This window comes from Mauremys mutica, chromosome 2, assembly GCF_020497125.1.
Source record: "Mauremys mutica isolate MM-2020 ecotype Southern chromosome 2, ASM2049712v1, whole genome shotgun sequence".
NCBI lineage: Eukaryota > Metazoa > Chordata > Testudines > Geoemydidae > Mauremys > Mauremys mutica.
This window is the reverse complement of record NC_059073.1, coordinates 10,690,678-10,706,431: the sequence shown is the minus strand read 5'-3', so window position 1 is coordinate 10,706,431 and position 15,754 is coordinate 10,690,678. Positions and strand designations below refer to the sequence as shown.

General features: G+C 44.4%; 1 long non-coding RNA gene across 5 annotated transcripts in view; it reads right to left on the bottom strand.

Moving 5' to 3' along the window:
* Positions 1-14,596, bottom strand: part of LOC123364808 — a 60,569-nt gene extending 45,973 nt beyond the window's left edge. For 2 of the 5 annotated variants that reach the window (XR_006577288.1, XR_006577289.1), the window contains exons 1-2: positions 14,460-14,596; positions 11,438-11,770 (exon numbers count right to left, since the gene is read on the bottom strand). This is a non-coding gene — a long non-coding RNA (uncharacterized LOC123364808). Of the gene's footprint in view, positions 1-4,350; positions 6,004-11,437; positions 11,771-14,449 lie in introns of those variants that run through there. The other 3 variants (XR_006577287.1, XR_006577286.1, XR_006577285.1) reach the window with 3 other exon arrangements.
* Positions 14,597-15,754: the final 1,158 nt, after the last annotated feature.

Here is a 15,754-nt window from a genome sequence, read left to right as displayed (position 1 = left end):
TGCATCCTGCACTTAGGACAGAATCCCATGCACTGTGTGCCCTTATTGCCAAGAAGGCTAACAGCATATTGGGCTGCATTAGTAGGAGCATTGCTAACAGATCGAGGGAAGTGATTACTCCCCTCTATTCGGCACTGGTAAGGCCACATCTGGAGTATTGCATCCAGTTTTGGGCCCCCCACTACGGAAGGGATATGGACAAATTGGAGAGAGTCCAGCGGAGGGCAACAAAAATGATTAGGGGGCTGGGACACATGACTTATGAGGAGAGGCTGAGGGAACTGGGCTTATTTAATCTGCAGAAGAGAAGAGTGAGGGGGGATTTGATAGCTGCTTTCAACTACTTTAAAGGGGGTTCCAAAGAGGATGGATCTAGACTGTTCTCAGTGGTGCCAGATGACAGAACAAGGAGTAATGGTCTCAAGTTGCAGTGTGGGAGGTCTAGGTTGGATATTAGGAAAAACTATTTCACCAGGAGGGGTGGTGAAGCACTGGAATGGGTTACCTAGGGAGGTGGTGGAATCTCCGTCCTTAGAGGTTTTTAAGGCCCAGCTTGACAAAGCCCTGGCTGGGATGATTTAGTTGGTGTTAGTTCTGCTTTGAGCTGGGGGTTGGACTAGATGACCTCCTGAGATCTCTTCCAACCCTAATCTCCTATGATTATGTAGACTCCCCTACCTACGGTATTTCTAGTCTTACACAGATGCAATCAATGTGGGTAGCACCTGTGATCTTCAGGTGAGTGATACTTGTTATTGCCTGAAGAATGAATGGAAAGGGACAGGCGGGGGCGGGGGGGGTGTCTTGCAGATATATTAATTAGTGATTATTCTGAATGACTACAGCTGTGATTTATTGTAATAGAACCACAGGTGTGCCTTTCCTTTGTCCTTAGGGCACTAGGCTACGTTCTTCTTCACTGCCTTACTCTGTCATGGCATGTGGCAGTGTCATTATAATGGTTGTCATGTCCCTCCCCAGAAAGGGCAACATTTTTAGTGGTGAGTGTAATTAAGCAGTTCCTCTGTATTAAGAATCTGAGTCTTCTGTTCATATTTGCTATGCACATGGGGAGAACCTATTTAGCAACGCCTGCGTTTGCTTCAGTGGTGCTTTGAAAATGCACACAAAGAAATAATCCCATGTTCTATATTCACTGATGTTCTTATGTTATGAGAAAGAGAAAATAACACTGCCTTATTTACTTTCTCCACACCAGTTATAATTTTATAGACTTCTATCATATCCCCCCTGAGTCGTCTTTTTTCCAAGGTGAAGAATCCCAATCTTATTAATCTCCCCTCGTACGGAAGCTGTTCCATACCCCTAATCATTTTTGTTGCCCTTTTCTGAACCTTTTCCAATTCCGGTATATCTTTTTTGATGGGGCAACCACATCTGCACTCAGTATTCAAGATGTGGGCGTACCATGGATTTATATATAGGTAATAGGATATTTTCTGTCTTATTATCTATCCTTTTCTTAATGATTCCCAATATTCTGTTTGCTTTATTGACTGCCACTGCACATTGAGTGGAATGAGCCTCTCTGCTCTGACTGAAGATTCCTGATTATGCATCCTAGAATCACACTAGTTCTTTTGACCAGTGTCAGATTGGGAGCTCATGTTCATCTGATTATCCGCAATTACCCCTATATCTTTTTCAGAGTCACAGCTTTCCAAGATAGAGTCCCCCATCCTATAACTATGTCCTATCTTCTCTGTTCCTAGATGAATACATTTACATTTAGCAATAGTAAAAGCCATATTGTTTGCATGTGCCCAGTTTACTAAGCAATCCAGATTGCTCTGAATTAGTGATCGGTCCTCCTCATTATTTATCACTCCCCCAATTTTTGTGTTATCTGCAAACTTGATCAGTGATAATTTTATGTTTTCTTCCAGATCATCGATAAAAATGTTAAATAACGTACGGCCAAGAACCGATCTCTGCAGGACCCCACTGGAAACCTGCTCAATGGCCATTCTCTGTTCACTGTTCTATTTTGAGACCTATCAGTTAGCCAGTTTGTAAGTGTTCCATATTAATTTTATATTGTCCTAGTTTTTCACTCAAAATGTCCTGTGATACCAAGTCAGACAGCTTACAGAAGTCTATTGCATCAACACTATTATCTTCATCCACCAAACTTGTAATCGCATCAAAAAAAGATATCAAGTTAGTTGACAGGATCTATTTTCCATAAACCCATGGTGATTTGCATTAATTATATTATCCTCCTTTAATTCTTTATTAATCAAGTCCCACTACAGCCACTTCATTACCCTATCCAGGATTAATGTCAGACTCACAGGCTTATAATTACATCTCTGAGCAAATGCAGTCTGTGTTCCTAGCACTAACCAAAATGTCTAGACTTAGCTTATGGGTTCAGTCTTGCAATCCTTATTAACACAAATAGCCCCATTCACATGCATAAAGGTCAAAGGATTAGGCCTTAAGAAAATTGCCAAAAGCCAAAGGACGGAAGTCCAGACCCTGGACAGAACCTACAACCTGACATGGCTCCAGCCCTGTGCCATGGTCCTTTCCATCCTTAGTGTGACTGTAGCTTTCAGTGCTAAGAAGAATGAGGCCATGAAGGCTAGAAATGATTTTTTTTAAATAAATGAGCTAAAATTCTCATCTCAACCTGAGCCTCTAGAAGCAAAGCTGGTCACGAATGGAGGGGTGAGAATTCCCCAGTGGAAAATTTTGACTTTTCATTGAAAAAAAACAAAACCCAATTTTTTTGTGAGGGGGAGGGAGCAGGGATTTGATTTTTGGGGAGGGAGTTTGAACAGAGGAGCGGCTTGGCAAACAAAAACCAAAAAGTAATTGGCTGAAATCTGCCAAAATCTGAAAAAAAAATTCAGCTGCACATTTTTTAGTTTGGGGGGGGTTGAGCTTTCTGACAAAAAATCAAACTTTTTCAAAGAAAGCTGACACTGGCTGCGAAAGCTTTCACTGCATCAAAAACCCAATTTCCCATTGAAAAGATATTTAGACAGAAAATGTTCTCCCAGCCCTATAAAGGAGCTGGAGTGCTAGGCATGTCTACACAGTAACTGGGTGGTGTAATTCTCGGGGGGGAGGCATACATGTGGAGCTCTAATTGACCTAGCAGGCTAAGGACAGTAGGGATGTTGTGGTGGCACAGGCTAGCTTCAGGGACCCTCAGCTGATCTCAGACGCAGCTGATTCATGAACCTTGCCCCCTGACTGGCTGACACTCCAGCAGGCACATTCCTAAGCCCTGCAGCAGCGTAGTATCTCTGGCTGCTCCACAGAGTTGCAAGGCTGCATCTCTGCTTCAGGCCCTGCTCTCAGCTCCTGGCACCCACTCCTGCCCCTGCTCTGGTGGATATTTTGTGTCTGACCTTGGCTCCTAATTCTTGGTTCTGTCTCATTCCCTGCACTTGGTATTTGGCTTCTGACCACAGCTCTGCCCCTCGGCTCTTGATTCCTGGCTCTCAGCTCTGGCTCACTCCCTGGACTTGGCAACTCAGCTCCTGATTTGGGCTCTGACCACTAGCCCTGGTCACCTCTGCTCCAACCACTAGGCCAGCCTTCCACCCGGACCACTAAGCAAGAACGCCCACGGTCTGGTGCTTAACACTAGCTGCCCAAGTACATACTTAGGATCTCGGACGCGACTGTATTCGGGTGGCTAATCCATGCCACCATGGCCGCACTTCTATTTTTAGCATGCTAGCTCAATCAGAGCTGGCGTGTGTACGTCCAGCCAAGCTGGGAATGACACCCCTAGCTGTAAAAAGAATGAGGAGTCCTTGTGGCACCTTAGAGACTAACAAATTTATTTGGGCATAAGCTTTAGCCCACAAAAGCTTATGCCCAAATAAATTTGTTAGTCTCTAAGGTGCCACAAGGACTCCTCATTCTTTTTGCTGATACAGACTAACACGGCGACCACTCTGAAACCCCCTAGCTGTGGTGCAAATGTGCCCAGAGTGCCTTTCCCTTAACCCAGCCCTGATGAAGCACAGTGCATCAGCAGCAGAGCTCTAGGCTGGAGGCCACATCTCCAGGCTCCTAGTCTCATGCTTTTAAACACTGCGGCATGTTTCTTCTTACAGAGAATCAGGAAAAATTAATCCTTAGTTCCTGAGCCACAGCAGAGGGAGAAATTCGCCAGCACCCCCTTAGGTATTAAAAGTAAATAAGAAATAAACAAGGTGCTTCATGGGGCTGATCTGAGCTAGGATTTTTTAGTACTGTTATTATTAACCAAGGAAGTGTCTGTGATTGGGAAAGACGTTGTCTATGAATAATGGAGGGACTCCTTTTGTAGTCAGGTTCTGGATGCTTTATGATTAAATGGAGGTTGTTCATGAAATAATAATAAAAATAAATGCTGACACTATAAATCAACCAGAACCAATCTTCTGTCTCCCAGGAGTTACTGTAAGAGAATTAATTCTCTGCACACCCGGAAGCAAGCCTTCCAGCTAGGAGTAATTGATAAACTGTGTTTTGGCTCCCCTGTAATTAGGAATAATGGCTCCCTTCCTTTTGATTGAGCAGCGATGGCAGAAGTGACAAGTTGTATTTGCTTGTCGGGAAGAGTAGTGCTTTGTTCATCCTTTTTTTTTTTTTCCCATGTCTTCATTGTGCGGAGTTTGATAAGTCAGGGAGGCAGCTGCTGGTTTGGCCTTGTTGAGATCTGACAGGTCCACATTCGGTTCAACCTTTGTTTGGACTCCTCTGAGTGGCAGGCTGATTTATGGAGCTTATCTAAAGGTACGCATTCATTTGTGGAGGGCAGATTCTGAGATGTCTTCCTGACCATGTGCATCTCTCATTGACTTCAGCGTTATTCTGCCCCACTGCAGTCCATCGACGCAGTTTGCAATCCACACGACAGAGCCATATCCAAAGCAATCTGAATGGCTCGTTCAGGTAGAATTTCACGAGACACTGTGTCAAATGCATTACTAAAATCAAAACATAGCGCATCGACTGCAGCCCTTTCATCTACTAATTTTGTGTTTCTATCAAGAAAAGCAATCAAGTTTTGTCTAATCTGATTTGTTCTTTACAAGGCCAGGCGGCTCGTTTCTGAAGGCTATTTGAGCAATCAAAAGGGATAGAAACTTCATTATTCTAAAAATAAAAGCTTAGATTCTGGGGACCATAAAAATCTATGGGAAACTCATAAATGCTAAATAAGATTAAGGCCATAAATCTTAATTAAACTACTCGTTTAGCTGGTAGGTTCTTTTCATATTGTATGCAATTTGGGACTGGGTCTTTGCCTTCAAGCTTGACAATAAAGTGCCATGTACACTTATGGAGCTCCGGTACCCACTGTTGTGTTTGTGTCAGCCCACATATGGTTTGTCCACATAAATATGCGTCTGCTACAGCTGTCAGCTAGAGGAGTTGATCCTTCAGCTCATGCTTTCAGTAGAGGAGATCCCAGGTCCAAGTCCCTCATGTTGACCACAGACAGCTGTTATTACACTATAATAATGTGTCTATATATGTTAATATATCGAATAATAATTCATCATTAAGAATTCCTTGGAATTCACAATTTTCCTTGCTCCAGCTTTGTGCATGTGTGAACGCAAAAGATCCCAGTGATGCAATTTCCTCTGAATCCCTCCTGAGCCATCAAACGTTGCTTAAGCCATCAACAAGACTCTGCCATCCCTTTCCATGTCCCCTGTGTGTTTAAGTGCCATACCCTTTCCCTCCCAAAGTTGTGTTTGACACAGGGATTTTTTTGGTCAGCTTTTTTTGTGTGTTCCTCCAAAGATCAAATGGCAGATGCTCTGGCTTCATTCTTAACACATGTCCCAGGTATTTCCATCTTCTTTTCTTATTAACTGTAGAGATAAGGAGTTGTTGAACGCTAACAAATCTGAGCATTTGTTATCAAATAATTCCACTGAATACTAGTATTTCGCAAATCATTTGCTTTCAAAGGAATTTAGACATTTGTCTGTACCTTTGGTGGACTTCCAGCTTTCAAACCTAAATGGTAAGAGGAAATAACATTTGAGTTGAAGATCTGTTGTCTGGGCTTTACATTGTAGATTTTCAATTACCAAATTACCAAAGATGGTGAATGCGGCTGGCATCTTGCCAAATGTTTCATTCTGGACATCTGCACCGGTTTGCGTGTTGCCGCCAAATGTATGGGAATTGACTCACTTCTTGCATTCCTTTGCTTTCTAACGCAGGGTTTCTGAAACAGGGGTCGCCGCTTGTGTATGGAAAGCCCCTGGCAGGCCGGGCCGGTGTGTTTACCTGCCCCATCCACAGATCTGGCCGATCCTGGCTCCCACTGGCCGTGGTTCGCTGCTCCGGGCCAATAGGAGCTGCTGGAAGTGGCAGCCAGTAAGTACCTCCGCCTGCGCCGCTTCCAGCAGCTCCCATTGGCCCAGAGCAGCGAACCATGGCCAGTGGGAGCCGGGATCAGATGGGGCAGGTAAACAAACCAGCCCAGCCTGCCAGGGGTTTTTCCTACACAAGCTGTGACCCCTGTTTGAGAAACCCTGTTCTAACGTAATGCTTGAGTTCAGAATGATTAAGCCTAAATAGAACCAAAAAATAAGGATTCAAGCCTATTTGTATTTTGCCAGTGGTGGAGAGCAACCCCATACGTTAATCACTGGACTAAGCCCAGCTCAGCTCATTATGGTTCAACATGCTACATACAGGCTACCAGCCTGAGAGATCAACCCTCATTCTAAGTGTCCTTGCTAGGATTTGATACCTACAGAGGCAATTCAGAGAGAAACTTTTGAGATTTCATAACCTAAGTGAAACAACTGGACAGATGTCTCCTCAAGACCAGAATATGAGCAGATTTGGTCAGTGATATTGCTGGCTCTATGGTTTCTATTAAATATTAATTCTTGATAAAGACTGTTAATGCAGGGGGGACACTGGATGGCAAGTGGAGAGATTTGAGGATATCAGTATAGCAGAAAGCCAGGCAGCCAGTGTCAGAGCAAAGTTCTAGGCAGCAGCTCAGCAGTAAAGCAGAGACCGGGAATAGTTTTGTCTTCTTTGAACAAAAAAGTTTCATATTCAGTGTGAGAGAAAAATGACTCTTACCATGAGTCCTCACCCTGGCCCCCTGAGTGAAATGAATTCCCTGTAGGTACTATGGTCTGTTGGATTGTGCATGGGCCTGGTGCACAGCCCATTTGCATTTTATTCTTGGGTTAAGCAAAGAAACATCCAATAGTACATAATGTAAACAATAACATCACTAAAGATCCATTATTCATATAATTAGCAAATTCTGCTTAGTGAGTCAGGGTATGTCCACACGGCAATAAAACACCTACCTCAGGCTCACGGCAGAACCAAGAAGAGAAGGCAGAGGACGTTTGGGCTCAGGTTGGAGCCCAAGATCTGGGACGTGGCAAAGGGGCAGAGTCCCAGACCCCAGGCTCTAGCTTCACCCCGAGCCTACTCTGCACTTTTATAGCCCCGCAACCCAAGCCCCACAAGCCCAAGTTAGCTGCCAAGGGCCAGCCGTGAGTGTGTTACTGGAGTGTAGACATACACAGCCTTTCCATCTGAGGGGAACACACTGGATAAGTTACTTGCTGAGAAGAAACCTGCCTTCTCTTCTTGGATCTGCCACTGACTCATGCGAGTTTTATCAACTTTCACAATTTTATTGCAAGCCTCCCAATATTTGGTCTTTTTCTTAAAACTCTGGCTCCATGAGCCATGTACATACATGAGAATCTCAGCTTTCTTTTTTTTTCTATTTTTTTTAATCTTATTATTTCTAAGCTATTCTCATGACTGTGGGTGTGAATGCTGATTTTTTTTGAATACTTGAATTTAATAATACAGTATTGTCCTTTTGCAGCCTTTGGCAAGACGTTTCACCTCTTTGGGGCTGCTTCCCTACCATTATAATGGAGATAATGATAATTCCTATTCATACAGCTTTACAAAGGAGAGGCAGTGTTCCAGAAATATCTACATGCATGTACTATCAAACCTGCTGTATTACGCCATAGTTATATCTATTGTATCTCAATGAAATCAGTAGTGTAAAAACCATGTCGGAGTCAATGCGATTCCATAGGTGCAAATGGAGAGACAGAATATGACACTGTATCTGGACAGCATGCAATTAATTAAAATGTGGTGTCCTTCCTCCATTAGAAAATGCTTTGGACTATTATTATTTTCCTAATTTTGGTTCAGGTTTGGTAGCAGATGTAATGGGTCACAGACACATACAGGAGACATTTCCAGGAGTTCAAACTTAGCTTCTGCTTAGCAGTCACCCTGGCCACTTTTCTTGTCAGACCAATACCTCTCAGAATGCACTTCCTGTTTTTTAAAATACATCTGCAGCTACCAAAACCAGCCACTAGGCAGCAGTGTAACTGAAACATTACCCCTATTGAGGCCACTCCCTAGACAAGATGGAGGGATAACTCAGTGGTTTGAGCATTGGCCTCCTAAATCCAGGGTTATGAGTTCAATCTTTGAGGGTTCCTCTTAGGGAGCTGAGGCAGCATCAGTACTTGGTCCTGCTAATGGAGGTTGGACTCAATGACCTTTCAGGGTCCCTTCCAGTTCTATGAAATAGGTATATCTCCATTTATTATTAGATCCCTGGTGACAGTATGATTTAAAAAATGGCTGCTAGCACTTTGCTGAATGGAAGAACACAAACCCCTGCGATTTATTCTTTAGAGCAAGAGACGTTTGCTATGAGGAACATTGGGCTGCGATAAATAACAGCATTTTATTTGTATAACGGGAGATTGAGTGATGCTGTGGAACATAATGGAAAGCTGGCCAATCAATACCATGTTATTTTTCAATTTATCTTTATTAATTTTGCCCACTGTTTTCATTTGTGCCTCCAAGAGAAATGAATGGGTGTGAACCCTGATTCTGTCTAAATAATAACATTATGAAAGAACATCATTTAGACAAGCTGCACTTCCTTGCTAGAGCTCTAGAATGTAACCGTTGTGCAAGGGTCTGTGCTGCAACTGCTCTGGTCTACTGTGGAAAATGAAGACCTGTGTGGTGGGTTGTATAAAGTGCACACTGGAACTGAAGGAGTTCTGGGGCACGGTGACTCCGCCCCATCTGCAGAGCAGGCTCCAGCTAAAGGAGGAGCTTAAAAGGGAGCCTGACTGCTCAGAAGGGGGCAGAGAGTAGAGGAAACGGACCTAGACTGAGAGCTCCTGCGCAAGGGAACTTCAGAAGTCTTTGCTGTGAGTAGGCAGCTACCAACTGAGCCCAGCTGGGCTGAAGGTTCAGTGATTTTCCTTTTTCTTTCTTATGTTAGACTTTGAGATTGGGGGCAGGGGAGGTGAATGCTAGGAAGTGGCCCAGGGAGGCAGCACTTAGGCACTCCAAGGTGCTTGATATTGTTGCCTCTCATAGGGCTCCGGGATGGAGACTGATGGAGTGGGAGGGCTCGGGCTCCTGTACTAACCACCCTTGTTACAGAAGGACCAGAAAATTCTCTTTCAGAAGTATGCGGGAGTAGAGGTGCTAAAAGCCTGGAGGTGAAGGTGAACCACCTATCAGGGTCTAGAGGTATAGAATCATAGAAGATTAGGGTTGGAAGAGACCTCAGGAGGTCATCTAGTCCAACCCCCTGCTCAAAGCAGGACCAACTCCAACTAAATGAGGGCAGGGGACTGGACTCGATGACCTCTCGAGGTCCCTTCCAGTCCTAGAGTCTATGAATCCATGAATAAATCATCCCAGCCAGGGCTTTGTCAAGCCGGGCCTTAAAAGCCTCTAAGGATGGAGATTCTACCACCTCCCTAGGTAACCCATTCCAGTGCTTCACCACCCTCCTAGTGAAATAGTGTTTCCTAATATCCAACCTAGACCTCTCCCACTGCAACTTGAGACCATTGCTCCTTGTTCTGTCTTCTGCCACTACTGAGAACAGCCGACTTCCATCCTCTTTGGAACCCCCCTTCAGGTAGTTGAAGGCTGCTATCAAATCCCACCACACACACACTCTTCTCTTCTTCAGACTAAACAAGCCCAGATCCCTCATTCTCTCCTCGTAAGTCATGTGCCCCAGCCCCCTGATCATTTTCGTAGCCCTCTCTGGACTCTCTCCAATTTGTCCACATCTTTTCTGTAGTGGGAGGCCCAAAACTGGATGCAATAATCGAGATGTGGCCTCAGCAGTGCCGAATAGAGGGGAATAATCACTTCCTTCGATCTGTTGGCAATGCTCCTACTAATGCAGCCCAATATGGACTGAAGGCCCTGGGGACTCTATATATGTCTAGGACTCTATTACACCAGAAGGGGACTCACTAAATTAATTGGTGACACAGCTGGGAGGGCCAATTCCCCATCTTCCAAAGGCCGGGATGTTGGAGTGGTTGCTGCCGAGAGGCCCAGTCTTGGGGGTGGGGGAAAGTGGAGATCCAGGAACCTAACCGCTAGGCATTGCCACCAGTAAGACCAATCCCCATCACAATTTGCCACTCACAAGGTACTTGATACTTTGATAGAATTACAGTTCCTACAGGTAGCTCCACTATACTGGGCCAGCCTAGGTCATGTGATGTCAGATTAAGTGGCAGCTCGGTGAAACGCCAGAAGAAACGGCACAGTGGTGATACAAAGTCCTGCTGGCTTGAGCTACATCAGTGCAATTCACAAAGTGCCTGTTATAAATGGAAGTCTTTTTACATACCTAGGGAACTGGTGGAATCTCCTTCCTTAGAGGTTTTTAAGGTCAGGCTTGACAAAGCCCTGACTGGGATGATTTAGATTGGTCCTGCTTTGAGCAGGGGGGGTGGACTAGATGACCTCCTGAGGTCCCTTCCAACCCTGATATTCTATGAAGTCATAGCTTCCACAGGGAAACACCTTGGCCACCTCAAAATAAAGGGGTCCTCTCCTCTAAGAGTTAGTGTGGTCTAGAGGCTAGAGCAGCAGTCTGACCATAAGGAGCCTTTCTTCACTGCCGGAGCCTTTGACTGACGCATATAGTGCCTCAGCTCTATACCCCACCATAAATGTAGACATTGGCTGCCTGACATGGGGCAAGTCACTTAGGTCATTATTTTCAAAACTAGTTCTGATAGCCTTGGTTTTGGGTGTACAACTGTAGACATCTGCTGTGGGGCCAGGCTTTCAGAGGCACCTACCTTCTATTGGTTTAAATGGATTTCAGGATCCAGGCCTATGCAGCCGCAGATCCCATTGACATCCAGTGGAGTTGTGAGATCCAGAATCTCTGAAAATCAGGTTCTAGGTGTGTCTTGTTGCCAGTCATAAACTTGGGCAACCAAATTAGGGGACACTTTTGAAAACAATGGTCTAATTCTCTCAGGGCCTCAATTTTCTCACCTATGGTAGCGATATGAACAGATAGCATGGTGCCTCAAAAGAGAATTCTTACGCCTTACTAAATAATGGCCCAGCTCCTTACCTGGTGTAGATCGGCGTTGTTCTGTTGACTTCAGTGCAATGATGTTAATTTACAGCAGCTGGGGATCAAGTGAAGAACATTTGTAAAAAGAGACAGAGGTGCAATGTGGTATTAAGGGCAGACAGTGACAGAGGTAGGAATTGGAAAAGGAGGGTTCCTATATGCAGTACAAGACCACGCTGTCTCTAACAGTGATGGAGAGATCCCTTCAACCAGTTGAAGTTTTCAGGTTAAAAACTCACTAGCACAAGCTTTTTGATTTTTCGTCACATTCCAGTACAGCATAATCATCAACATCATAAATAATTCCACTCTGGGAAACTTCTCAAGACCCTGAAATGACATAGGAAGGGGTATATGAAATGATGTGCCCAAACTTGCATATATTTGCGTGATTGACAGGCAGCTCTGATAAATACAACATAAAAACTAAGCCATGGCCTAATCCTGCTTCAGTCATGATTGGAGGGAAGCACTTAAGGTTTGACATGGCCGCTGTGTTCCCCAGGGGCTCATGAAGCACTCTCCCTCCCAGAGCATCTCTGGGAATAGTGTTGTTAATAATTTGTCCCTAGAGATCCCAGCCAACATGAAGATGCTGTACAAACACTTAGGGCCAGTTGCAATAGTCGCATTGATGCTCCACAACACCAGTTCCACTGGCTTCTATGGGACCCCTTTTGGTGACAGGGGCTTTCTGGCTTCCTGAAGGTTCTGGGCACCTTTCACAGTAAGGCTACCCTAGCAGGCTTTACAAACATCATTCACATGTACTCTGCCAACAGTCTCTTCTGTGACCTTACCATAGAGAGTTGCCTCTTAGACAACTTCCTGCCTGTTGTCATGTATCACAAAATGTTGCTGGGGTGCACTGATACCCAGGCTATTTGAGGGCACTTTCAATATCCTGCACTCCCCATCAGTGACCATGCTCTGAGAAGTCCCATCATTAAAAGCCTCCTGTGACTGACAGTGCTCAGTGCTGTCAGCGGGGCTAATGCCCACTGAAGTCAAGGGGGGTCCTTCCACAGCACTCAAAGGGCCCTGGATCAGGCCCTGAAGTCTGAGGTCCTGGTACCAGAAGACTGTCTCTGTGTGCTGCCAGGAAGGAGAGACTTGCCATGTGCTCTTTGTTCAAAGTATTTCAGAGCTGTGCCAGAGTCATGGCATTAGATTTTCACTCATACTAGGCTGACACATGGGTTTATCTGAACATAGGATCTCATTGTTCTTTGGCCTTGGGATGCTTTGCCAGCCTGGCTGGAGGACATGGGTGTTCAACTTTGTACATGTTTAATTTAACACTATGAAAAACTGAAATAGTAGTAGTTGGGTCCAACCAGCAAATTGAGAAGCCCTTTTCTTAGGCCTCGTCACCATACCCTATAGCTAGCAACTGTGCTTTGTATGTCTCTCTCATATCAGGATCATAGACCATGTTAATTAATTAATTCTTATGGCATCCCCTAGGAGGCACATTGACATCAATTTTATTATTATGCCCATTTTACAAATGTGTAAACTGAGGCACTCACAGAGAAGTTAACTGAGTTGTCTGGCAGGGTCAGAACCAAGAAGTTCAGATGTACAGGCTCCAGTGCTAACCACTAGACCACACTTCCCTCAGAAGTTATAGCACTTTGTGTGGCTGATATGATTTGTAACATAACAAATTGGTGGCCATCAAGGACTCCACAGCTGTCACATAGCAGTAGATATATTCATTTAAAAAAAAAAACCATGCCCCACCAAAACAAAACAATCCATTGTGCATGCTTCTCCCCCTGGGTGGAGGATGAAAGAACAATCATGCAACAGATGTCAGTGCCATTGCTTAATGCACTACTGGAAGGTACTCAGATATTATGATGATGAGTGTGATATAAGAATCTATATAGAATAAAATAAAGCTATGCCTGTTTAGAAACTAACCTGTACACTACAGTAAGAACATACTGGCCAGACGTGCTCTTTCAGTAATCCTTTTCATAGAATCATAGGCTAGAATCATAGAATATCAGGGTTGGAAGGGACCTCAGGAGGTCATCTAGTCCAACCCCCTGCTCAAAGCAGGACCAGTCCCCAACTAAATCATCCCAGCCAGGGCTTTGTCAAGTCTGACCTTAAAAACCTCTAAGGAAGGCAATTCCACCATCTCCCTAGGTAACCCATTCCAGTGTTTCACCACCCTCCTAGTGAGACATTTTTTCCTAATATCCAACCTAAACCTCCCCCACTTCAACTTGAGACCATTACTCCCTGTTCTGCCATCTGGTACCACTGAGAACAGTCTAGATCCATCCTCTTTGGAACCCCCTTTCAGGTAGTTGAAAGCAGCTATCAAATCCCCCCTCATTCTTCTCTTCTGCAGACTAAACAATCCCAGTTCCCTCAGCCTCTCCTCATAAGTCATGTGCTCCAGCCCCCTAATCATTTTTGTTGTCCTTCGCTGGACTCTTTCCAATTTTTCCACATCCTTGTTGTCGTGTGGGGTCCAAAACTGGACACAGTACTCCAGATGTGAGGGGAATGATCACGTCTATCGATCTGCTGGCAGTGCCCCTACTTATACAGCCCAAACGCCGTTAGCCTTCTTGGCAACAAGGACACACTGTTGACTCATATCCAGCTTCTCGTCCACTGTAACCCCTAAGTCCTTTTCTGCAGAACTGCTGCCTAGCCATTCGGTCCCTGGTCTGCAGCAGTGCATGGGACTCTTCCATCCTAAGAGCAGGACTCTGTACTTGTCCTTGTTGAACCTCATCAGGTTTCTTTTGGCCCAATCCTCTAATTTGTCTAGGTCCCTCTGTATCCTATCCCTACCCTCCAGTGTATCTACCATTCTTCCCAGTTTAGTATCAGTATTTTCAAGTTACATTATATTTGTATGAATACAAGGAGAGGTAATACAAGGGCTTTGTGGTGCCATGCATTGTACAAAGCCATAGTAAGAAACAGTCCCTATCCCAAGGACCTTACAACGTAAAAAACAAAAGAAGGAAAGAGACTCACCCAATATCACCTAACAAATAAGTGACAAAGCCAGGAGGAGAACCCAGCATTTCTGAGCCCCATTAGTGGGTGCTATCTACTGGACCATGCTGCAGCCTGGGTTTAAAAGACACAGTACTATTGAAAGTTCCTGAGTAGCTGTTCCTGTACAAGTTTCAGCCTCAAGACAGCACCTGAACTATGAGGTCAACTCTCAGATGTTGACAATTGCTGTAGTCACAATAGCACCAAGCCAGCAATTACATTCAGTAGGGAACTGTGCAACTTGTCCTGTGTCACACTGGTAATTGGTGATATTTAAAGTCCAAAAAGCGCTAAGATATCAAACTGCTTCCTTTCCCTTCCCTTCTTTTCTGAGAGAAGATGCAGAAGAGCAAGGGGAGTCACCTAAAAAGACATTAGGCAACGATTAGAGAGTGAGAGAGCGCAAGAGTGAATGCGTATGTATGAAGCAACACATCAAAACGCAGAGAGATCAAGGGATAGAAAAGCATCAAGAATGTGACTTTCATTGTGAGTGGGAATAGTGAAAGGGTGCAGAGATTGAAAATGAAAGCACACACACAACATGCAGTGTTATTGTCTGGTTATTAGTCTGATGGAATAAGTGAAACCTGCAGACCTGAAAAGTTACATTTCTAGGTAGTGTAGTGCCAATATAAAGGCCCTGGAACCAGTTGTAATGATCCACTAGGGGAAGCTAGAGAATCATTTTGTTTGCCAGGTAGACCAGGCTAGCAGAGCTTGGGTTGACCTACTACAAGGGTAGTCAATAGGCGGAATGTGGACCAAACTTGGACCGCCAGAAGATTTGAACGGGCAACAAAATCTTTTCACTTACTTATTATTATCATTATTGTGCCCTCAGAGATGTGTTTGTCAGGGCCTCAAGACATGAAAAAAACACATCTGGCTAAATGATGATCAGAGGAAAATCTTGAAATTGCTTGGAATTGCTCGCTTAACAAGTTTTCTGTGAGTGATGTGTTATTGTAATACTAATGAACAAATACGGGAAGAAAGTTTGGAATAGTTGAACTCTTCAGGGACTTTCCCTCTGGACACATCTTGGGGTCCCCAATGGCAGAAGGAAGATTGGCCAATTGGAAGACCGCCGCTGTGCTGTTTGAGAGCTACACCCAACAAAAAAACTTCAAAAACAGACTCCAACAAGAAACTGCAGAATTGGAATTAATTTGCAAACTATTGTCATTTCTAGGTCCCTGGAAGAATCAGAAGATATACATATGATTGGGAGTGGAGAAATCTGGCATTAAAGATATTTAATGCAAAAAATTTTGCTGT